Genomic DNA, 26,349 nt, shown 5'->3' with positions numbered 1-26,349 from the left:
TTCCCTGTCTGCTTTTCTCTCGGCCTTTTGGTTTTCTGGATTACCATTGGAACAACCCAGGAAACTGTACTTAAGTATCCTGTGGCTTCTTCAGTACTCAACCTCAGAATTTGCATCTTCTTCCTACAAACTGCTTCTAAAGGCCTACAAACCCACATGGTCAGGCTCAACCATAGCAATGATTCTATTTCTTGGCACTAATTTCCTGTATTGTTGAGTTTGCTCATCACTGTGACCAAAACCATGACAAGAAACAACTTCAGGAAGCAAGGATTTATTCAGGCTTACAGTGTGAGGGTACAGATCCATCGTGGTGGGGAAGCCAGCACTGTGGGGGTGATCAGATGCTGCAGTCATGGGATGTTTCTCACTTCTGGATAAATGAGAAAGGAGAGAGAGATAAGGGAGCAGAGACAGATGGGGAGAGGGAGGGAGAGAGACATAGAGAAAGATAGAGAGAAAGAGGAGGTAAATAAAGGGAGGGAGAGAGAGGGAGGGAGAGAGAGGTTAATATTTCTGGGAGACTAGTTTTAGGACAGTATTTTGAAACTTAGATGTAAAAATCCTCTGTATATATTGAAATGATGGGCAGCGTGGGAATAAGCAAAACTGTCCGAAGCAAGGAGATGCAAAGATAGAGAGAGGGGAGTAACATAACATGCAAGGGTTTGGGGAAGAGTAGACAAATGCCAGTTTGCCAAAGGCTCCCAAATTTGCCACGGTTTGTCTGCTTGTTTTCGCATCTGTGTACGGAAATAGATGTGGCCAGAGCGCAACCCAGTTGGAAACATTTAGTGGGTTTCGTTACTGCAGAGTGTGTTCACCCCTGAGTGTTTCCTTATGCTTGTTGAGGGCAGAGAATAAATCCTAATATCCTCAGAAATGCTGAGGGATGTGATGAAAGCAAGTACACAGGTGTACATAGACATCTGTGTGTGTTTTAAGATGGCCACAGGCTTCAGACTAAGATGTTGTCACTATCAGCTTCTATTTGACCATCAGTCTGGGGCATCTGGGTACCTGGATAAAACATTTTCATAAATTCTTGTTCAGTTCAGTTGGAGAGTAAAAAGAAACATCTGCCATTTGTGGTAGAAACTTATGGTGAGAAGATCAGGAGTTCAAGACCAGGCTTGTTATATAGTAAGACAGAAAGCCAGGAAGGAAAGAAAGAAAGAGAGAAAAAAGAAAGAAAGAAAGAAAGAAAGAAAGAAAGAAAGAAAGAAAGAAAGAAAGAAAGAGAGAAAGAAAGAAAGAAAGAAAAGAAGGAAGGAAGGAAGAAAGAGAGGAAGAGAGGAAGGAAGAAAGAGAGGAAGAGAGGAAGAGAGGAAGGTTGTAGGGAGGGAAGGAAGAAGGGTGAGAGGAAAGGAAGAGGGAGAAAGAGTAGGAAGGAGGAAAGGAGAAAGAGAGGGAGGGAGAGAAGGAATGGAAAAGAGTAAGGAAGGGAAAAAGAAAGGAGGAAGGGAAAGAGAAAGGAAGGAGGAAGGGAGAGAGGGAAGAAAGGGAGGAAGGGAGGGAAGAAGGAGAGAGGGAAGGAGGCAGAAAAAGAGGAATGGAGGAAGGAAGATTTCAAAAGGAAATGTTTGCTGAATTAGATTCCTTTAGACTGAAATGATTACTTCTGTAACATGAAGCCAGGGCATAGCTGCTTATTAGGTGGTGCAGATGGAGCAGCTGTCTGCAGAATGAGACTGGCCTTAAAAGGGATTCATGCTGGGCTAGAACTGTGGAGGTTGGGACTGAAGCAGCAAGGACAGTGGAGACTTACAAAGACTCACAGATGTCCTGTTCAGGGCACTGGATGAATCACTCCATACCACCTAAAAAATAGAATAATGTATGTTTTCCTAGCCCTCACATAAACATTGTGGCTACACAGTAAGTGACATTTTAGGAAATAATTGGGATTTCTCCCCACAATAAATGTTAGGATTTGTTGAAATCCACTTGAATGTTTATCCCTGGAAACCATTTGCTGAGGGAACTAAAAATTAGTTGGACAAGAGGACATGAAGCCACCACAGTGATTAGTGTCGCATATTTAGCATGCTGTCTCATTAACTGTTCTTTGATAGATTCATTCAGATCATCTTGGTTATGACTTCTTGCAAAAAAAAAAAAAAAAAAAAAAAAAAAAAAAAAAAAAAAAAACCAAGAAACAGCTTGAAGGCCCTGCAGGCCAGTGACAGCCAATCATTCCTGAATTGTGAGAAAAAAAAAAAACTGCAAGAGGATGGGATAGGAGGAGGAGCTTCAGGAAATTCTATTTGATCTGACCTTACTTAATATTGTCATTAATGATCCAGGATAGTTATAAAGAGCCTGCTAATGAAATATGCAAATAAGACTAGACTAGAAGGTGTAGATATACTCAAGTACAGAGAAGCCACATGAAGGCCCCCTTGCGCCACTCTTGGCAGGCCGGGTTTGAATCACAACAGTCGATAGCTCCTTAACATTCTAGAAAGGAAATGGCGAATGAGAAGCTCTGAGACTGTGGTGTGTGCTTTAGGTTCTTGCGCTCTTTCCTTTATTCGCTTGGTCTCTTATTGTAGCCATGAGATTGGTGTTTGCCTTAACTCCAGCAACATCGCATGTGTGCATCTTAAGGCCTGGGTCACCAGCTCTGCCTGGGTTTCCACTCTTAGGAGCAGAACAAGCCAGGAGATGAGGAAAACAACACCTTAGAAACAGCTCTCTTTGGTTCGGTAGAAGGAGGTGGATAAATAGCCCTAACTCTTCGCCCCGTCATTTGGGTAACTGATGGCTCACAGAACTCTCTTACTAGACAGAGTATGGTAAGGCACACAGGAACTTGGCTTGAGGTCATGACCTTTGATGGTTTCCTTCCCATCCGTGACACTTTGCAGCCCACCTATAAAATATAGAATGTGTTCGTGCCCACAATTGAGGCGTTATCTCAAATATTTATCTGCCTTTCAGCTCAAGGCTGTTATTGACTGTTTTGTGGGCTAAGCACTCAGCTATGGAATATTAAGTATTGGTCCACAATAAGTTGGCTTGGCTCGCTAAATAACAAATGTCAAATAAAGTTACTACCTGAAATATCCATATGTCTGCCACAGAAGCTAAGTGAACCTTAGGTTCTAAATCTTCAGCCCTCCCAAGAGAGCACAGGTCATTCTGTTTACCACAAACTTCACTGGCTTTCCCCCTGAGGATTCCCAGTTCTAATGATGCTCTCCATTACCAGCCTCAGTGAGAACTGTACCCCAGTCCTCTGCTTTGAATTGGGATGAAGAACCAAATCCCATTCCTGGTCTTTTATTTCAATATGCATATACCAACAAAAACCTCCTTCCTTTAGTCACCCCCCAGGTCATCCCATGGCCCTTTGGAAAACATTATCATAATGTCCAAATGCTTCACGCCTTCATCAAAATCTTTCATTAGAATTTATGGCTGCTATTTAATAATCCTTTCTGTTTGTTTTTTTGGTGTCTATCTTTCTATACTCAACAACTTAGGTTTTTCTTCTCCTGGATCCCCTTATTCCTCTTTGAGACTTTCATTCTGAAAAGCTCTCCCAAAGGCCTCCTCTTCGATGTGTTTCTTGTTCTTTGGGAATTTAGTAAAAGTCTTCTCCCATAAGTATTTCCAGATTAACCAAGACCTTCAAGAATATAACCTTCCCTGAATGTATAGAGTCCCAAGCATATGTGTGCACACTCATATTAGTTCCTTAAGTTTCTTCTTTAGGAAGTAAGTGAGCCATATCTGTAAGTAACCCAATGAGAAGACACTACACCCTCAGGAATGGCATCCATTTACTTCATTTCCTTCGTTTTAGTTTACTCAGGGAGTGTATGTTTCCTACTTTTGCTTTACCTGTGGGTCATTTAAATAGAATATATTCTTAAGCCTTTGAGCTGTGGCAGAGACAATTCAAATTTGCCAAGTTCCGCCCAATCTGATGTTGTTTTAGTTTGTTTGTTGTCTTTTGGGGTTTTTTGTTTGTTTTGTTTGTTGTTGATTTGCTTTGGTTTTTGTTTTGTTGTTGTTACAAAAGAAATATTATTTTCCCACCAGTCACTGAATTTTAGGTTCATTGCTTTAAGCAGCCATAGAAATTAGTACAAAGAGTGCTTGAGTTAGCCAATAGGACAAAAATACATAGGGTATTTTTGATTTTTCAATATCTAGTTAAAAATTTCATGTTTCAATCAGCAGAGAGAAACAAGAACAAAAGCTCTTGACCAATAGTTGTTTACTGCATAGGATTAGATGAGATGGCTCAGAACCAACCATTCTAGAGAAAGGGGTCTAGAGAATGGCTACACTCATAGAACTGGTTAGTAAAGGCAATATCTTTGCTCAAACACCTCTGAGATAAAATTCAGTGTTCTTTTAAAAAAAATCTATCATCACTCTTCAGAACAGATGTCCCTTGACATAATATTACAATCAACTATTTGATAATTGTTAATCTATTACTTCATTTCTGATCCATCCAATAGAGTTTGTAAGATCCATGGAGGACAGGCATTGAGTCTGCCTTGCTTCTCATTATCCCCAGAGCTAAACATGATCATGGAGAGGCAAGACTAATAAATGAGTGAATTAATACATTAAATTCTGATGTCAAGTAGGATAAAATGCTTCCTTTTTTATATTTGACAAGTAGATCTCGGATGTCCTAAATAAGAACTTTATACAATAATAAGTAATCATTGACATGTTGAAATGACAGGTTTAATGGCAATTAATCTAGAAAACAGATATTTATGCAAGTCCTGTAAACTTTTTTCAATACTTCAGCTCCCCAAAACTAAGACCCACATCTCTAGAAAACCTAGGTAAGTACCATGAATAGTTATTATAATAAACATTAGAAATCTCCTTTTTTTCCACATGAAAGAAATTTCCTCAGCTTCATTCCAATTCAACTTGAAGAATTAATGATTTTACCAGCAATGCCATATAACAGAAATGTTTTCCTGTACCTGCTGTTTACTAAGCAAAGCTTAAGAATTTTGGTGCAGAGAGAGGAATTATTTTAAGTGACACATCTTGACAAAGTACTAAAAGATGCATCCCACTTGAAATGCAAAGCCTGCGACCTGGGGTGCAGCTATAACTATTCTGATAGAAATTGGAGCTTCCCACATTGTTCTATTGATAACATGCAGATTACCCAAAGATTCAGACCACTTTCAAGATTTCTTCTCTATGCTTTTTAGTTGTCAATCCAGATGCCAAATATGTAGGACTCAGAATAGGTATATTCAAAACACTGTCCCATACAGGGTCTGATTGCTAGCATAAAGTGAATCCAGTCCAATGAATGAATAAATGAATAGTGCTTGGATGGATCAATAGATTCTGTTGGTCTAAAATGGCAATCTCTACTCTTATATTGACCCATTATATAAAAGGTCCTCAACCTTCTGTATGCTCTGACACTTTAATGCAGTTTCTCATGTTGTGGTGACCCCTAACCATAAAACTATTTTCATTGCCACTTCATAAATGTAGTTTTGCCACTTTGTGAGTTGTGATGCAAATATCTAATGTGCAGGATATATGACATGCTACACTGTGAAAGGGTCATTCAACCGCCAACTGTTCCTTCATCATTGACATCATACTAGATAAGGGAAGAGATGAATGAGCAAGAGAATTTCTGGGCATTCTATTGGGACCTAACAGAAGGTGGGCTTTAAGGAATGATAGTGAAGGAGAAACTAGTAAGATCTAATGTAGTGGTTCTCAACAGGTTGGTTAATGATGAAGGAAGAGTTAGAAGCTTCAGAAGTGCAATAATGACTGCAGTGAATAGTATATCTCCATTTAAGAAGAGACATTATAGAAGAGATATCTGTGGTAATGTAGGCATATCTGTTAGGGTTCCAAGAAGTCTAGAGATAGTTGCTTCTCTAATACAGTCAATGTGGCTTTTCCTCAGCAGGTTGTCATCAACTGATGAGATAATGTAGCAATTCAAGTCTTAACTGGTGCTTTTAAAAACCACAGTGAAAACAAAAGATGGTAATTATTGGCCACAAGCGTAGGTAATCTGTAAGATTGGAACACTTCTTTGTCTGACAAGATAGTAGAATTGGTGTTGCCAAACCACTAGAAATGTACTATTTTCTGTTGTAACTATAGGTGAGGATACATCTAAGATGAAGTCTATGGTTAATAGAGGCCCATTTTGTTCAGGTGTCTGCTGTCGTTGATGTAAGACCAAATGTTTATGAATAGATAACAAAGATATGTAACCAGGAACGTCCACACTTCCCACAGGCTACGGTTAGAGATGTGGTGATAGCTCATTCTGAAGTGTGAACAGAGATAAAAGGGCATCAGAACCTTGCACTTCTGGAGAATTGGAAGTTCCCTGCTTTGTGATTGAAGATGTCAGCCTTGGGCAAAAGCCCAGAGTCAGACTCCTACCTTAGATTTGATTGTGTAAAATTTGATTTGCTCAGATGCTCAGCCATAATCATATCCACACCTGGAACAAAAATAAAGCAGTTGCCTTTGAGAGGTGGGATACAGCCAACAGTAGTACATCATAAATCCATAGATTATTGGTTGTTTGAGAATATACAAGGTATTTCCTATCTCAGTATTATCTAGGAGTGCTACAACCAACAAAGCGCAGGTTAACAAAAGGAAAATATAATAAACTCATTTAATCAAACTTTCATGTGACACTGGACATGTCATCAATGAAAACCAAAAGCTCTGTGGAATCATTGTGTTTCCATGTTCAGGTCTGATGAAGCACACAAGAGCCATGCAAAAACGTGACTGAATTTTAAAAAATTAATGCTGATAAACTTTCCCTTAAGTATATTTTGATTGTGAGCCTAGCCTCTTAACGGCTGAGCCATCTCTCCAGCCTTCCTTAAGTATAAATTAGAACTCCTTCTGGAATTCAAGTCTTATTACCTACAATAAACAAGGTAAGTCAAAGGGCTTTGTTATGGCCAGTTCCTACACAGAAAAATGGGTGAAGGCTGGGTTTTATGGGCTACTTTAGATTCTTTTTTATAAAATCATATCTGTTTTATATAGAGCAGGAGTGTGCACTATTAGAGGACAATTAACCTGAGTTGGTTCACTCCTTCCACCATGTGGGGTCTGTGAGTTAAGCTCAGATTCTCCAGATGTAGCTCTCAACTACTTCTCCAGCACCATCACTGCTACGCCTAGAACCATGATGATAGTGGACTATAATTCTGAAACTGTAAGCAAGTGCCCTCACATGCTGAGCCACACCTCTCCAGTCCTTACAGAGAGGAAAGAAGCAAAGAAGGAGGACTTATTTCCATGCTCTGCCTTGGAAAAGAGGAATTCGAGCTCCTAAACCTGCCTCAGATAGAAAAGAATAACAGGGGGGGCTGGCGAGATGGCTCAGCGGGGAAGAGCACCGACTGCTCTTCGGAAGGTCATGAGTTCAAATCCCAGCAACCACATGGTGGCTCACAACCACCCGTAATGAGATCTGATGCCCTCTTCTGGTGCATCTGAAGACATCTACAGTGTACTTACATATAATTAATAAATAAATCTTTAAAAAAAAAAAAAAAGCCGAGCGGTGGCGCATGCCTTTAAAAAAAAAAAAAGAATAACAAGAAAACAGGAGCCAGGAGGAGGTCAGAAAGGGACTTTGCTCCCGAGGCTTAGTCTCCTCCACCTCAGGGTTTTTCCAAGCCACTTCTTGATGCTTTTGAATATTATTTGCTGAGCTCCAGCATTCACTCACTATTATGCAGAGGTTTTGAGTTGTGTATGATCCAATGTTATGCTGTTAAGTTCCTATACCTGAATTGCTCCTGACTGCCATGGAGGTGGTTCACATTACATGACCAAGGATGTGCCAAGACAACTGTGTCACCCAAGACCAGAACAAGAAAATAAATCTATACATCAGCTATGTTCTATGAAATAGTACATCACTCATCACATGTGCAAAGGCCTTGGGGGTAATTCAAATACCAACCCAAGTAATTTCACAGCTTTCACAGGGACACAGAGGACACTTGCAAAAGCCATGGTTCCTTGCAGAAATGTGACTGAATTAAAAAAATTAATCTAATGCTGCTAGACTTTCCCTCAGGAAATATGTAGGACAAAACTCAAAGAAGTCAGTTACCTTCTGAACTTATTTTTTCAGCTAGACTCATGTTTCTGAAAATCCCAGATGGTACAGAACAGAGCTTCTCATAGGTTGGCCCCTGGACTCAGCATCATGTCTACCTTGGAACTTACCAGAAACACAGATGCTTGAGCCATGGACCCAAATCAAAAGAACCATAAACTCTAGAAACAAGGTCTAGAAATCTGTCTTGTAATGAACTCTCCTACTGTTTTGACACCTGCTACACAAAGACTGAGTCCACAAGTGTAAGTACTGTGAGACCCTTAGGGGATGCATCTTCTATTACAGATTCCTTATCTAAGCAAAGGGGATAATGATAGTCCAGCCTTTACCTGGTGGCTGTTATAAGAATTGACAAACCAATGCTGTAAAGAATTTGCCACAGCATCTCTACAATAGTTTTTACAAAAGTACTGATGCCTCTTTTCTACCTTCTCTTTTCCATTTAACTCATACATAACAGTTCAGTAAAACCTGATTCCCACAACACAGCTTGAACTTAAGGCAAGCTTGACTCTGCCTTGTTATACAGACTTTGTAACATCTAGACTCTGAACGATAGTAACTGAATGTTCAAGTGACTGTCTAACCACCAGACAATAGTGAGATAATTTGAGCAGCGTCTACTAAAAGTTTTCAGGAAAGCATTGCTTGAAAAAAAAATCTTTGGACATACTCAGCTTTTCTAGTTCAGATTAATATCTAACTTACTATTGAATCATTCATTTCTAATTCATTTATTATCAGGGAAAGGTATCCAAGTAGCTTGAGACAAACACCCCTACAAATGACAGTATACCTAAAGACAGGGACAAGTCTCCCAGGTGGTGACCTCAATTCTCTGGCCTTAAAATGGTACCTATGTAGACTTTCCTGACATTATGTAACTTAACCACATGTCCCTGACATCCTCAGCACTCATTCAAGGGCTAATTGGCTTGTTTCCTTGTGTTTTTTATGCTCAAAAGAAAAGCATCCTCTTCATGTCTCAATGTCCCAATGTCCTAACCGCAGAACAAGGCATTTTACCCTCACCATTTGTCATGGCACAAGCAACCAAATGTCACCTCAGTAAATATTAATGGAAATGAATTGACTAAAGAAAACCAAAACCCCATGAGACATATGGAATTACACTGGACTATGCAAACAATAGGGTGATAATGGTAATAACCTACATTTGAGGGGAGTTTTTCAGGGAACTGAAAACATTTTACAACTAACTGCCATGTCGGGGCTAAATTTATTGGTAAATAATTGGATCCATCTTTAGCCAAACTCAGGCTGGACAGTACTGCTCCTACCTAGTGACATACTATTGTTTCCAATACCAAATAAGCTATTCCCCACATTCTCTATCAACAGGAAAATACATCAGCTTCAGTTATGAACTCGGGTGAGCCAGAACAAGATTATCTCAAAAACATTGCTACTAAGAATTAATCTTTCCAAAACATGGAGAGATCACATATCTTTCTTTTTTAAAGAATAACAATGGTTCCAGCTGGAGTACTGTATTCCACAGTGAACTCCAAGCATCCTTCTCAATGCCAAGGACATTGAATTTATTCCTGTATTTGGTCCTGAAGAAAGCTGTGGGAAATGCTAAATCTTAAAGGTCCCAAAGAGTGCAAATAATGTGATTCCATTATGGTGCCATACAGGAAGGATGAACTACCAACATAATAATGATATAAATGATAAGATTCTGTCATGCCAGACTCAGAGGAGCATTTAGCAAATCAGCATAGATGGCAAATAGAACAGATCAGAGCAACAGTGGGTAATTTAAGAACTTATCCATGCAATATCTTTCAATTCATGCATCTAACTGGATATTGCATTTGAAACCTGAAGAAGCCAGTCTGGAAATGTCCAACGTCTCATGATGACTTGATTCAAGCTCTGAATGCATCCCTGTCTTCCACAAGTATACCTCCGAAGATCCAGAAGTTAAGCACCATAGAAAGAAGAAATCAGGAATTCATAATCAAGTTCTAATCAAACCTTGGAGAAGATATGACTGTCTAAACTGGCACTCCAAGACAGTCATGGTGATGCTGATAATGGTGACAGCAGTCATTATTTCAAATGAATAGTGCTAGGTCTCCTTATTTAAACCTTGTAGCACTTCAGAAGAAAAGTACTGTTTGGCCATCAGTAAAGGAATTATCTTTTCCATTTGAAGGGACAAACACACACACACGGACAATTTATGAACTGAAGTGATAAAGAATGCCATTATAAAACTCAGAGAATGCAAAGACTTCTGAAAAAAAATTTAAAAACTGAAATTCTGAAAAAATCTCTAAAATGCTCATTTGATCATAATGAAACATCCCTTCAAAATTATCCCTTCAATTATTGAGGTAGCAGTGAAATAATATGAAGTATTGGCAGGGTGATGTAGTGCTATCATGATATGCTCACAGAGAAAATAATAACATAAAGCAGTAACATTATAAACAGTTCTAGAGACAAAATAGTATAATTGCGTTGCAGAACAATTTTAGGAAATTGTAGTAGTTCTCCTAGAATTCAAATGAAAATTGAAATCATAGGGAAAAGATTTCAAAATACACAATAAGGAAAAAATTTAAAAACAGGAAAAAATTATACTTAAGAGAAACTCCCTCCAAAAGTGGAAAAAACAGAAGTACAAATTATGTTGATAAACATCTCATTTCAAGAAAATCAGCTGCAAGATAATGAATACAGGTGCTGTTGTAAAAAATGTATAACCACTATGATAAAATTTTAAACATTGTGTGTTTATACACAGAAAAAAATCTATTTTCACACAAAGAAATAAAAATCTGACTGACTTCATACTTTGTAATCCTAAATACTAAACATATGTGTGCACACAAACACACACACACACACACACACACAGGTCTCCCCACTCTCAAGGATCATCAGCTGATTTAGTCTACAATGGCAAAGGGGGTTCAGAAGCCCTGTGAGTACTTACAGTGGATGACCACACCCAAGACCACTTGTCAGTAGGCAGATCAAGTGACGGTGGCTCAAGGCTTGTAAAGTTTTCGGTGACTGAGAGTAAGGACATCTAAGATGGGCAAAGGTCATTGACTGGAGGCTTAGGGTACCTGGAATAACTCATTAGCATGGGGAAGCATAACAGGAATCTCAAATGCTGACTAAATAGGTTTTGTCAGGAGAAAGGAAATTGGTCCTATAAACTAGTTTAGGCTACATGTTATTCCTCAGGTCAAGGTGAGTATGGGGCCTTAGAATTTCCTGGACAAGGTCAGAGAAGGAGAAGCTCTGCCAAAGAAGGGAGTCTCTCATATTACACAGAGTCCAAATGCTACCCAGTTATGGTGGACTGCAACCTTAATTAGCAGAATTCACACCCACACACACCCACACACACACACACACACACACACACACCACAACAGCAACAACAACAAAAGAAGCAATGACTGTGGCAATTTGAGGAGGACTAAGTAGTACACTGATACTATTATACCCAGCTAAGTCATCCTTTTTGAGCGATGAGACAGAAAGTCTGAAGGTAAGAATGATACATCATCTGTCTACACTTCTTTTAAAACACTAATTAATTTGGGGAACCCAGCATTGCAGAAGGTCCCTAGACTGTCCCATGCCTGTTCAATCAGAGAACCATACTTGATCTCATGGCTTGCCAGAATTGCCCAGAAACTGCTGGAGCAATGTTCCTTTCAGTGTGGATATGGCTGGAAAGTTTCCTGAGGGCTGGGGGTAGAGCTCAGTGGTAAGTGACTGCATTAGAACATGTGACACCCTAGGTTCCATCCCCAACACTACTCACATAAGAAATGAGAATGAGTTGACACTGTTTAGTTATTCAGATTGAAAAGACATCATTTTAGAAAAGAAAATTCAGAAGTCTAAATGTGGGTTGCATATGAACGTGGGAATAAATACCCACCTATTTCCAATCTTAAAGACTCTGAGAAAGAAATTAGTAGCTAGTAGCGCTATTTAGTGGATATAGCTGGTAGGATATTCCTCCATTTTATGCACCACAATTTAAAGGGGCTTATATTAATTAATGAAAACTGAACTGTTTAAAAGAGGAAATAGTATGTTCAGATTTACCTCATTTCTGCTAAAGAGACTAGAATTGCCAGCTTCACTCTGCAGGCCTACAGATTTCCAAGTGTCTATTTTAGAGAAGTAGGACACTGCTTCCAGCAAGTTCTCTGCACACTGTCTGTACTGAGCAGGTCGCCTAGGAGATCTCTGGGTTCCAAACCTCAGCCAAACTGATGTTACCCAGACAATCCCACCAGTCAGCTTGTGCTGGGCAGCTAGTCTGATCATCTGGGTGAATTTCAGAAGGTGAAGAACCATGATTTGTTTTAAATAATTTTTCCAAATAATAAAACAACTCGTCTTTTTATTATAGAATTTAGAGAACTCTAAAATTTATCAGAGAAACAGACATTCTCACAATGGGGATTCTGAGTCAGGACTCCCTAACCTTTCCTTCTTTCATTTCTAAGACTGCTGAGCATGGAATCATTTAAAGGCAGGACACTGTGATGTTCTATGGGGACTCCAGTTTCCATGGGGCCACTTCAGAAAAGAGACCTGAGGACCCCACCAGAGCTAAGCTGTCCCCACATCCCATAGCTCATCTAAAATAGCACCCATGGAAGCACTTTACACATGGCTAAGGATAGTAGGAATGCCATTTATAATTATTCTCCAGAGCAAAAGGGTTGGTGTCTTAGTATTATTGTGACTTCACAAAAAGGAATCATTTCTAAGGATTGTTTTCTACATTTCTCACCACCAGAACTATTGCTGCCATTTTGGATTTTCTTTGTGTAGCAAGCTGCCTCAGGGGTCCGGCAATACCTATGACTGATCCTGGCAGATACATCCATCCATTCAGGGATCCCCTGCCTGTTCACAGCACCTCACCTATCTGGACAATGCTCAGATCTGCTTTGACTCTTAAACAAGAATACATTTTCAAGTTCTCCTTTTAAAAAGCATGCCAAGGTTTTTAAAACTTGTCTTCCTAAAGACAGCAAGAGTCCATACTGTAACAAGCAATATGTACTGATGTAGAGCCGTGTCATAGTTGAGTGCATCATTCATTCAGATAGGATGCAACCTGGTTACAGCTGCAGAGTTCAGAGAGACTTTAGCAAATTCTTCTCTTTTGGTATTCTGAGAAGATGTTAGCGTATTATCCCTCATTCTGCAATCACTCTTCTGTAGTCTCATCAAAAGCACTCCCTCCTAATTTTACAGCCACTACTTGGAATAGTCTACCTAGGTCTTTTGCTCATTCTTCCTTCTCTCTTCAACGTTGACCTACCAGAGTCTCAGCTTCAGGAAACCTGGTCTCCTTCTGATGGCTTACCACTGTGCTCTGGGTGCCCTGAAGGTCTGCCTCTTGGCTGATACGCAGAAAATATTTTCAATTGAGTACATAAGTCAATTAGTGAGGCAAAAAAAAAAACCAAACTCTCTATTTCCTTAAAGGAAGATTTATTGGCATAGATTTCCAAATAATTAATCCTTTGGGCTAATACATCTCACTGACCCATGGATCCACCTGTAACTCTGGACCTAAGGATCCTCCGTGGCATTCATGGGGTTATCCAAGCATCACCTGCATTAGCATCAAATCCAATCCAAGCATTCACTAACCTCCTAGCTCATCCTATTCTCCCAAACCCATGGAACCAAAAGTATTTGGTCTGGATAGGCAGCATTTTTTCCCCAGCCTTCCGCAAGGAAGGCTGCTCACCCAAGTATGTTGACTCTCTGGGAAATCTTCCCCAAAGCTCTTCTGTACTGGAAAACAAAAATCATTCTTCAGTGCAGAATAATGTAAAATTTTGAGTTTCAGAAGAGTTATCCAAGGGACAACAGACCATCTTATGAGTCTTGGTTTCTTTTTTATTGAGGGTGATACCACCACATTAGAAAGACTATGCAACTTGCAAGAAAGGTCAATGGTATGACATTGAGAAAAAGACTGTGGAATTTGAATTGCAATTCAGCTCTCTGGATTCATTACCATTCTCACCCAGGGCACAGGACACAGAAAGCTGTGCCAAAGGAAGAGTGATACAAGAGAAGGCACTGCAGAAAGAGAAGAAGGAGGTGGACCACAGCCTTGCCTGAGAGTGCAAAGTGACCACCCAACGAAGCAATGAAGGTGCAAGTACAGACAGTGGTTGGATCAGAGCAATTAGGTTTTCCATCCAGGAGAACAGAGAAGACATGACTCTCAAGAGCCGTTAAACCAAGGGTTCTCAACCTGTGGATCATGACCCTTTTTAATCCAATGATGCTTTCATGAAGTGCGGGTGTCACATATCAGATATTTTCATTACAATTCATAACAGTAGCCACATTACAGTTATGAACTAACAACAAAACAATTTTATGGGTGGGGGTCAGTACAAGATAAGGCACTGTATTAAAGGGTATCAGCGTTAGGAAGGCTGAGAAGCACTGCTATAGTGAGTTTTCAGGGACCAACGCCTATCAGGAAAGACTTTGCAAAAGGTTATAATTCCCCCTCCCCTTGAGTTCTGTCTGCACTCTGACCATTTTACTGCCTCCCCCAACCTCAGAGAATAACAGAAAAATCTTCCCAGGATCACTGATGTACTAATCCACACCTGTGCTGTATGGACCCAAACTCATACAGTTAGGTCTATGATGCAACAGGCAGAGTACTATCTCCCATTTTACATCCGATCCAGTAATCGATGAGATTTTACATCAGCTAACGGTTCTGTACCACTTTTTAGGAGCAAATCTGTCCTGTATTTCAGATTTCTCAAGAGGACCAAAAAGAGGGAGAGGTACTGTACTGGCTGGTTTTGTGTGTCAACTTGTCACAGGCTGGAGTTATCACAGAGAAGGGAGCTTCAATTGGGGAAGTGCCCCCATGAGATCCAGCTATGGGGCATTTTCTCAATTAGTGATCAAGGGGGTAGGGCCCCTTGTGAGTGGTGCCATCCCTGGGCTGGAAGTCTTGGGTTCTATATGAGAGCAGGCTGAGCAAGCCAGGGGAAGCAAGCCAGCAAGGAACATCTCTCCATGGCCTCTGCTTCAGCTCCTGCTTCCTGACCTGCTTGTGTTCCAGTCCTGACTTCCTCTGGTAATCAACAGCAATGTGGAAGTAAGCTAAATAAACCCTTTCCTCACCAACTTGCTTCTTGGTCATGATGTTTGTGCAGGAATAGAAACCCTGCCTAAGACAGGTACTAACTTTCACACAATCAACAGTTATGAAATTTACAAAAGATGACTCAAAAAGTATACCTGCGTGTTTGTAGCACCCAGATAAGAGACAGTCTTAAAATTAAGAAGGGAAGATGTCACCAAAAGAAGGGACATCATAGAAGCACATGGTTCCTTGTAGGATTGACTTAACTAATCAACATGCTTAATTTGGATGAAAATCTGTCTGTATGGTTAAGAAAACTGAAGCCAGGAAGAATATGTTCCTATTTTAATCTCCCATATAAACCACAACCAGAACCTGAGAATCCAAACCCGAAATGTCCAGCATCCTGGTTTGCACCTTATATGCTTGGCATGCCTGCAAAGTGTATTTAAGAGTTTCCTCTTCAGCATGGCTCTCCTTATGGTCCAACTGAGGTCTATAGTCATCAGCACATTATCCATCAGTAAAAGGCAACCATGAACAGAATGAACCAGAAACAAATGTCAGATTCCATTACAGCTCCAAGACTACTGCATAAGCAATAATATTAGCAAGCGAACTTTGACTTTAGCTGAAGCACTAAAAAGAAACTTAAGTCAATAATTGTTTGGGACTTGGTGCCATTTATGGTCATGTTTGTTGTACCATTCCATCGGCATGTGATACCACCACCTAATACCAGCCAGGAGACCCTCCTCCTCCAGAACACCCACCGTGAACACTGAAGAGGTGGCCTATACACTATGAACTAACAGTCACTTTTTTTTCATGTACTCTTCCTTCTCCTTTAATTTTAAATGTTGAAAAACCACCCTTTAATTTTATCTGGGAGTTATTAGGCATCACCTCCATAATTGCAGGTCTCATAAAGGAGACAGGTAATGAATGACAAATGCTTGGTATCTGATAGAATGTACCCATCATCTCATCCAATCACACAGAAACCATGGACAACAAATGTCATCAGCTCCTTTCACACTTGAAACAAATAAGATTTAGAGAGATTAAGTGACTGGCCTTAAGTCACTTAACATACCACTGATGGCGCATCAAAATCACATAAGAACTTTGTAGAATGATCCATACCAGAGCTTTACTTAATGATTTTGATAATGGTAGGAGGACATGAAGGTTCATCCCAGCATTTCTTTAAGCTCCCTGTGTGGCTCCAAAAAGCACTCAGCAATTAGGGCATGCTTGCTCTATGTCATGCCTTTGTTCTCATTCCATGTCTCTTTCTCACTCATTTTAAATATCCGGTTATCTCTATTCATTTAGATTACTAATCTATTTATTTAGATTAATGCTGTGATCGTTTCCTAATGAAATTTCACTGAACATGAAAGTCTAAGTCCATGTATGAAACCAGATCCATGCTGAGTGTGTGGGGCCCCTCACTACCCGTGGGGTGAGTGGGGAATCCTGTGTTCATCTCCTCTGGCTTCTGTTCTGCATTACTGCAGCCCTTGGGAAAAGCATGCCACCTTGTTGTTTCCTCTGCAACGAAGGCCTTGGACTTCTCAATCTTTGTACTCTTTTTCATCTCTGAGTTTCTGTGTTCAGCTTCTAAATGCAGAGAGTGAATGCAAAGCCCTGTGGATATGTGATCCCTCTGCAGTTCTAATTCCTTCAGATCCCTATCTGGTTAGATCTTTTCCCAGGGTATGCTCTGCCTGTGTCCATGTATCTCCTCCTCATTCCCCTGTCCTCTTGGCCTTCTTCTTTGTCTCTATTCTGACTTTTTACTAGGTGTGGTGATTTGAATAAAAATGGCCTCCATAGGTTATTCATGTATTTGAATGCTTACTCAGCAGTAAGTGGCATGATTTGAAAGGATTAGAAGGATTAGGGGATGTATCCTTGTTGGAGAAAGTTTGTCACTGGAGATGGGCTTTGAGATTTCAAAAGCCCATCACAACAAACCCAGTCTCTTTCTCTCTCTCTCTCTCTCTCTCTCTCTCTCTCTCTCTCTCTCTCTCTCTCTCTCTCTCTCTCTCTCTCTCTCTCTCCATGTATATCAGGATGCAGCTCTCAACTACTTCTCCAGCATCATGCATGCCTACCATCATGTTGATAGTGGACTTCACTTCTGAAACTAAGTAAACCCCCAGTTAAATGTTTTTCCTCATAAGAGTTGCCATGGTCATGATCTCTCTTCACAATGGTAGAAGAGCAGCTATGACTCCAAGGAACTTCTTTTCTCCATTACAAATTCCTTTCCCCTTTTTCACCCAGATCCTGTTCTTTCCAAGCTTTAGAGATTCTGAATATACAGAATATCCATCCATGGGTCTTAACTAAATAATTCTCCAAAGTTCTTCCAAACATGGAGCCTGGGACCCAGAGAGTGAGGTCGAGGAGAAGAGGGTACAGAAAGGAACAAGTTTAAGCTCATGGTAGGATAAATGTCATCATATACACCTCAGAAAGAGATAGGAGAGTTAAAGTACATGCTAGTGAATGCATATACAAACACACATTCACACATATATACAAAATTTTCCAAATTTTACAATCCTTCTAACACCTGCATCCTAAATCGTCACTCTCCTATAAATACACAATATGAATGAGGGTGATTATGTTTGGACATTTATGGTTTGTCTCTGAGGATAACTATACTCAAGCTACATTGCCATAAAAAATTTAGAGATGTTGGAAGTACAGAATAATAGACTGTCTCAGTCCTGTGCTGAACCTTAGTATGGCTGTGTGGAACACCTTGAGTTCTAACAGTCTGCAAGATGCAAAGAGTGGATGGCCACACTGGAAAAATGGGCTACTTCCTGTCACCAGGTTCCTGTCACAGGGGTTCTATCTTGTCTCAGTGTAGATTTAATAAGCCTCTCTTCACTATCCCCAAACTTTCCTTAACTGCACCAGGCCTCAGAAAATTGGAAACGTTAAGTCTGAGGCTCATTATTCCGCAATGATACTCAGAATTTTCTAGGACATGACAGACTTGGCGAAGCTTTTGAACAACTCTGTGTCCCACAGGAAGAAAGACCTTTTTCAGGCTGTTCCAGGACAAAACATGGGGGGTGGGGGACATGTGACCATTTTTCTGAAGGAAATAATTCTGTTGATTGGAACAGCATTTTGCAGATGCCTGCTTGGCTTTATAGGTTACAGCTATTAAGCATCACTAACATCCGTTTTACATTTATCCTTGCTGAAGTTGCCTTTTTTTTTAAGTGGAACTAATAATCAAGGCTTTTAGAGCAAATTCATTGTCTTGGGTACAACTGTTTCCCATCCAACTGCACACAACTACCTTCCCACTGTTAGGTGGGAATACAAGTTTTTGTCCCTTGCATTAGTCCCCTTTGTCATAAAAATCATTGCTGTGTTTTTGATTTCCAAAGAGGGGGAAAAAGGAGTGTGTTTATGCTTTTGCCTTTATTTTTAGACAGTGCTCTTCCTTTAACAGTGTATATTGTTACAGCAATCTCGAGTTCTAATTTATTTATTGTTAAGATGCTAATTATGCATTTGCCTTGTTTTTATTGAGACTAAACAAGTGCAAAGTTAACTCAGAACATCTCTGAAGGGACCACTGAGCTCCAAATGTACAACTGGGTCCTAAGAAGAAGCAGGAGGCAGCTCACTAGGTCTTCCCATGCATGGAGCCACTGTGGGAGGAAGCTTCCAGTCATCTCTCCAGCAGAGCAATGGCTTACTTCTTCTGGTGGCTGCACTGAGTCACACAGTGGAACTGCCACTTCCCTAGGATCCCAGGGAAGACACAGGCCCCTCCATCACAGGCCACCTTCACATACACAATAGCAAATACTGACTGGAGTGTAAGTACTAGGATTTTCAAAGACTAAGAGACATCCCTGAAGATACCCTAAGACCCTTCTCACTAGCTGTTTACCACACAAACTTCACCAGCAAACCAGATGTCAGGGCCAAATGGAATTCAGAAGAGCACTCAGCCCCAACCCCCTTAACTATTGATGAAGCTGAAGCTCACAAATGGAAAGTGGCCACAGCAAACGTTGCATGGTAGAGCCAGCATTGAAACCATGGTCTTCTAACTTTTAGAACAACACATTTTCCAAAAGTTAATCCTAGCAGTCAGAAGATGGCTTAGCAAGTCTACCACATCAGGGAAGTCTGTACTTCAAAGTATAATGTGAAAGAATGACTGAGGAAAATTCCCAGCATCAACCCAAGGTTTCCACATCCATGTCCACACACACACACACACACACACACACACACACACACACACACACACACACACACACAAATTCATTCACCTGTACATTTCCATAAGTAGGAAGCCCCTGCTTGCTAATCCATTACCAGATGCTCAGGTTAGTTATGTGCCTTAATTCTCAAGGCAACACATTAAAGTCGGCATTGTTTCAGACATCCTCTTCTGAAGCAAGAAGGTAAGAATCCTGCAAAAGTTCAGATAGTTGGGAAGCAGTGGACCTGGAATCCATCTGGGGTCTTCCACCTGCACAGCCTAAAATCAGAACCACTGCCTTTGTTTCATGTGATCCGGACTCCTCTCTTTGATGCATTTGGACAGTAACAGACCCCACAACTCCTAATCTGGTCCTTTGTCCATACTGTTCTTACAAGGAATACAGGCAGCAAGCAGATGGCCGTGGATCTGGGGAAGGTGGGCCTCCAGCAAGTACCAGCAAGGAAAAAAAAAAAAAGACTGACCTAATGACTTATAGTAGTGACATAAGAGAGGTCCAGGTCCAAGAGCTTCATTCTGAACTCTGTGCAGTAAAAAAGGATACTTCTTCAGGCTTACTTTACTCTCTGAAAAGACAGTTTGAGAAGATACAACTTCCAGCCTCAGGTCCTTAGATTCTGTTTGGATACTAGCATGAACCGGAGCATGTGGTTCCTGGAGTACAGGTAGCTTTTTGACAGAGATGAGATGACAGGCAGAAAGATAAAAGGCCCAATACACTAAAGACAGAGAGACCTAGCTATGTCATGATTTGTGCTCCTTGTGTGCCTGAACTCCTAGTCTAGACATGCTTGCCTCCACAAGGTCTCATGCTCAGAGGTAACATGGCTAGCTTGCTGGCTAGCTACCATGGATTGGATTTCCTGTTCTTCAAAGCCAGAAGCATTCATAACTGATGGAGATGTTTGCCAAGAAGCACATCATTTGGGAGTAGCTGCCTGGCTCCATGGTGGAGTCATGCAAGGGTTTCACAGCGAGCGCTGCCCTTTGCAGCATTGAATATTCATCTTAAAGTAGTTGCTATATATTTATCTGTTATCATTTTCAGTCTGAATTTCTGGCTAAGGAAAAGAAATCCGATTCTTTGAAGACTAAATTTAAAATAGAGACCCATATTTGTGGCTATATAAAAAACTAATTCCTGGGCTGGCAAGATGATTCTGAGAGTAAATGTGTCTGCTGCCAAGCCTGATGACCTGAGTCTAATCACATGGAGGAAGGAGGGAACTAGCTCTGACTTCTACAAACATGTCCCATGGCACACACATGTTCTTATGTATTTACACACACACACACATGCACACTCACACACACTAAATAAACAAATGTCAAAAAAAACCCAAGTCTTATAGCCACCATAAGATTATCAGACTCAAGTTGCTGAGTGTTCAAATAGAACACATGTTTGAGTTTAAGTTCAGCCTGCACTATGCATGTAACCTCTACACTTCATTAGAAAACTCCACTCAGAAAGGCAGAAAGAAAAGGCAACTCAGAAGATACTCTATACATGACCCATCTTGGTCATGCTTTCATCAAATCTAGTCTTTTTCTATTACATATCTGTTTTGAGCACACACCCTGTAGAGACACATCCCATCTATTCTCTGAGTCCAGCTTATTTTGGACCCACAGTAAAGTGCTGGCCTCATAGTCAACTGTTCTGAACAGCTTTGTCCTCTTGTCCCTGAACTGCTCAGTGTTCAACTCAGCAACGGATAAAGAATTCAGCACTAGCGTCCAGGGGACCCTATGAATTATGTTCTTTTCAGCTGTCTCGTGAATAAGGATTACATCATGACGACCCTGTAGTAATAACCTGTCCAGATTCAAGAACTTCATCCCTACCCTGAAGAAAGGGAGTCTGAAGTGTGGAGGCCATGGACAATCGTGGAACAAAGCATGGGTCTCAAGGACAGGAAGCCAGTAGGAAATGTGTTGCTCTTTTTCTCAGAGCCATGTCATTTTGTAGTCATTTGGTCTTTGAAGACAAATCCAGGAAACTGGAGAAGACATATTCTGGTGTAGAGTCCTCTAAACAGAGACTCGCTGTAAAGACTGTAAGCTTTGTGACAGCTCAGAGTTTGTTCGTATTTATTTTTATAACCTTGGTACCCAGAATAGCGCCCTGTACAAAGCAGGCACCCAGCAGAGGCATATGGTAACTAAATGAAGAGTTTACTGTTATTAGTGTTCTTGATCACCATATTTCATCATCGTCAGGTGGACCTAACCCTAGCTTCTACTTGGAACAAGGCAGGCAAAGAAATATGGAAAATACTGACCTCTGGTAAAAATGTGTTATTCTGGTTAGTGCTAAGAACACAAAATGTCAAGCTGTATTTAAACATCTTATTTTCGAGGCATGTCTTAAAAACCCTGGAATGATGTTCGTAACTGGGTCTCTCCACCTTGCTCCAAAGAAGGACAGGTGCCTTCTTTAATCCATGGAGAAGGCTAGAATGAGGCGTGGAAGCCACACCCCCCTTTCCACGCCATCTTAAAGTACCTGATCACTCCATCAGGCATTGTATTTGTTGGAGGGGCTGATCGGGTAGCACTGACAGAGCGTTATCACATCTAACATTTGTTCATTTCACACTCCGGCTCTCTCTCCGTCACAGGTTTGTTCACTGGCATCCATCACATCTCGGCGATCTTCTCTCACCACTTTGTACACGGTGGCTTTTTTAGGCGACTTTTTCTGAGCTGAGTGAGGGTTGTTTCTTTTTTTCCTGGGATGCCAATCCAATCTGGTATTTCAAAATGCCAACGCCATTGGCCCTGCTGGGAACCGATTAAACAATTTCTATGCCTAACAGCTCTTTTCAAGTTGCTGAGTTTTTGATTTTCATTTCTTAAGGCTAAATTTTCACACACACAAAAATTGCCCACTCTTTGCATGCAAATGAAGCAGTTTAGAAATGGAAATTCAAGCACAGTGAGCCCTGCATTAATTTACAAATCCATGGCATATTTAAAATATTTTTTTTTTCAAATTGCTTCACACGTTTTGGGTGTGTGACACATCGCCATTTAACTTAGTCAAAGTTATTTTGCTGATAAACTTTAGATAACTCTGAAGAAGACATCTTTGGGGAACCATGGAAGAAACTATCAGTTCCATTGGAAATTTCAGTTCCATTGTTGTTGTTGCTTCCCCGAAACACTTCCATTAAAAGAAAGAGACCCACTTGAGTAAGCTAGAGCTGCCTCCAAGAGCAAGACCTTCTCTCTAACAAGACAAGCGGGGAGGGACTGAAGAGGACAATGACTGTCATTGTTCTCACTGATGAAGGATCTACAGTATGCAAATGTGCAGAGACCTCATGGTTCATCCACTTTGCTCCTCATTCCCTCTCCCTGTCATAAGAGCACCCAATGTATCTCCATCCCTCTGAAAGGCAGAAGCAGGACATCATGTCTTCAGTAAAGCATGTTGCAGCTCTGTTGAATTCAGATTCCAGCTGAAGACAAATCTAAAAGTCATCGCTAATAATAGTACAGTGTTAGGCATGGCAGAACATGCTTGTAATCCCAGAACTCCGGAACCTGAGGCAGACAGATGAGAAGTTCAAGGCTAGCCTAAGCTACCTGATGAGCTGGGGGCCAATATGGACAACAGAAGGCTTTGTCCCCAGACAATAACAAAGTAAAAATTCAAAACATCAACAACAAAACAACAGCAACAATAGAAAAACACTACAACAAAACCAGCATGAATAAATAAATAAATTAAATATAGTGCAGAGTCAGACAAATTGTCCATGGAATAGAATCAGCTCTGAGTCAATCAGGTACAGCTACACAGAGTAGCTGACACTGCAAGTGTGTAGAGGAAGTATAGGCCAACAACTTGATAGTAAGCAAAAGGAAGGAAGTATGAAAGGAGGGAAGGAAGGAAGGAGGGGGAGGAAGGGAAGAAAGGATGGAAGGAAGGAAGAGTAGGGAATGAGGGACAGAGGGAGGGAGGGAGGGAGGGAAGGAAGGAGGAGAGGGGAGCAGGGAAGGGAGGAAGGAAGGAAAAAGGGCTCAAGAAGAGAGAGGAAGGCAAGTATATCCCTCATACTATCTAGACAGACCACTGGCATGAAAGGAGCATTATAAAATAAACTCGGAAGCCTCAGAACAGGAAAGAAGTCTTTTAAAACTCAGTAGACTATTAAAACAAACAAAGAAACAGGTGCAACTGTATCAACTTCCACATTTCTGAAGACCCAGAAATAAAGTCAGGAATGAAGACTCAAGCTGAGAGATGTTTGCAGTCTCTAGTTATCAAAGACAACGAAGTTCTGTACATTGATGAGAAAAATACAACACAAACAATCTATAGGCAGGAGACACAGAGTCATTTCACAGATAGGGGCAGATGAGTACCTACTAAACCAATGGGGAAATGTTTATTCCTTGGGAAATGTACCATGAAGCCACATGAGGCAGTATACAGTTCCATAAGGTGAAAAAAAATGTTTTAAAGTGTAACAAGGTCAATGTTTTGAAGGTGTAATATAACTATATAGAACATTCCTTCACTTGCTGGTTTAGGCCAAAATGTTACATCTACTTTGGAATATTCTTGAGCATCAGCTAGAAACACTGAAAATGACTGAGCCTATCAGATATTCCCAAATAAACATTGTGTGTACATGTATTTGCAAAACATATATGTGTGTGTGTGTGTATATATATATATATATATACATATAAGTATATATATATACTATATATATGTATATATGTGTATATATAGTATATATATATACATATAGTATATGTATATATATATTATATATATATATATATAGTATCCCAAACTTCATTGTTCTGTAGAGCAAAACAAGTCAACATCCCTAAACACGAGACCACATGAATGTATCATGAGTCATATCATGGAATACAGTACATCTACACATAGCCATAACTGAATCTAAAATGTGTGGTGTTGAGCAACCAACAAGAAAAACATACATGCCATGTGACTTTATTAACCTGGTATTCTAAATTATTAAATATCAAGTGATGGATTATTGTGCTGGCTAATTTTATGTCAACTTGACACAAGCTAGAGTCATCGTAGAGGAAGGAGCTTCAATTGAAAAAAAAATGTATCCTTGAGATCATAATGTAGGCATTCCTATAGGGCATTTTCTTGATCAGTGACCAATATGGGAGGGTCCAGCCCAATATGGATGGGCCACCCCTGGGCTGGTGGACCTGGGTTCTATAAGAAAACAGGCCGAGCAAACCATGGGGAGAAAGCCAGTAAGCATCAACCTCCATGGCCTCTGCATCAGCTCCTGTCTTCAGGCTCCTGCCCAGCTTCCCTCAATGGACTGAGATATGTAAGCCAAATAAAGCCTTCCCTCCCAAAGTTGTTTTGGTTATGGTGTTTCATCACCATAACCAAATGGAATGGAATTGAAATGAAATGGAAATGAAAACTAGGACCATTATTTATGAATAATTTATATATAAGATAACCAAAATACTCATATATGAAGGAAAATAAAGTAGCAGTAACTTCATAAGACAAGAAAAGCTAACAATTTGGAGAGGTCTTACATTAGGATTCATAGGATGGCATAGAGGTTTCTTTTTTTCACTGTGCTTCATTTTGTTTGTTTTATAAGATAGACTGGAGGCAGAGGATGGCCTTGTCATGCATCAATGGGAGAAGAGATTCTTGGTCCTATGAAAGCTCAATAGATGCCCCAGTGTGGAAGAATTGAGGGTGTGATAGAAGCAGGGGGAGGGAGAATGGGATGGGGGGTTTCGGGGCATAGTGGGAGAAAAAGGAAAGGGCATAACATTTGAAATGTAAATAAAGAAAATATCCAATAAAGAAAGCAAATATAATATTTAAGTATCAAATAAAAATAAAAGCAAATTTAAAATTAAAAAAAAGATAGACTGGAAGGTGTTTAAACTCAGCATCCTTCTGCCTTAACCACAAAGTGCTGGATTACACAGACATACAACACCACAGCCTCATCGTTCTTGAAATTGTACATAGATCTTAAAAACATTTCCATATATATGTATATATATATATGTATGTATATATACATATATGTGTGTGTGTATACATACACATATATGTATATATACATATATATGTATATATATACATACATACATACATACATACATAAAGGCCATTGTATGACTCATGATGCATTCATGTGTTCTACTGCTTATGGATATCAATTAGTTTGTTAACACAATGCTAACCTTTTCTACTTCATCCTAGCCTAGCCATCCATAGTAAGTTTTTTCTAATAGTGTTCTCCAGGCTGGGGATGTAACTCAGTCAGTAGAGTATTAGCCTAGATGTACAGAGCCCAGACCTTGAAGGCCAGCACTGCATTCACCGAGTGTAAGAGTTCAGACTCGGGATGCTAGCACTGGGTGAGTAAAGGCAAAGAAGGTCAGGAATGCAAAATCCTCCTTAGCAACACAGCCAGTTCGAGACCAGCTGAAAATCCTGCATCCTTGTCTCCATGCAAACAAGCTAACTAAGCCCACCAGCAAAGAAATAAAACTGCTCCCCAAAGGCCAGGTGACCTTCCTCCCCAGCATCATCTGGGAAACACAAGTGATGGTGAACTGGTCCAATCGCGTTCTGAATGCAAGTAGAGTTCCATAGACACATCCTTCAGGGCTGCTCTTCTCTGTCCTGCTTCTCTTCCTGCCATATCAGAGATTGAGAAACACTAAGAAGCTTCCTGGCTTAGTAACTCAACTCACTGTTTCCGTTAGTAACTACTACAGGGTGGCATTTGA

The 26,349-nt window shown here is 40.4% G+C and overlaps 1 long non-coding RNA gene across 3 annotated transcripts in view; it reads right to left on the bottom strand.

Moving 5' to 3' along the window:
• Window positions 1-26,349, bottom strand: part of LOC116087317 — a 43,786-nt gene that overhangs the window by 5,749 nt on the left and 11,688 nt on the right. For 2 of the 3 annotated variants that reach the window (XR_004117357.1, XR_004117359.1), the window contains one exon: window positions 6,418-6,478. This is a non-coding gene — a long non-coding RNA (uncharacterized LOC116087317). Of the gene's footprint in view, window positions 1-310; window positions 374-1,768; window positions 1,821-6,417; window positions 6,479-26,349 lie in introns of those variants that run through there. The other variant, XR_004117358.1, reaches the window with a different exon arrangement.

This window comes from Mastomys coucha, unplaced genomic scaffold, assembly GCF_008632895.1.
Source record: "Mastomys coucha isolate ucsf_1 unplaced genomic scaffold, UCSF_Mcou_1 pScaffold13, whole genome shotgun sequence".
NCBI lineage: Eukaryota > Metazoa > Chordata > Mammalia > Rodentia > Muridae > Mastomys > Mastomys coucha.
Note: the sequence above shows the minus strand (reverse complement) of the source record. Positions and strands in the feature narration are given on the sequence as shown.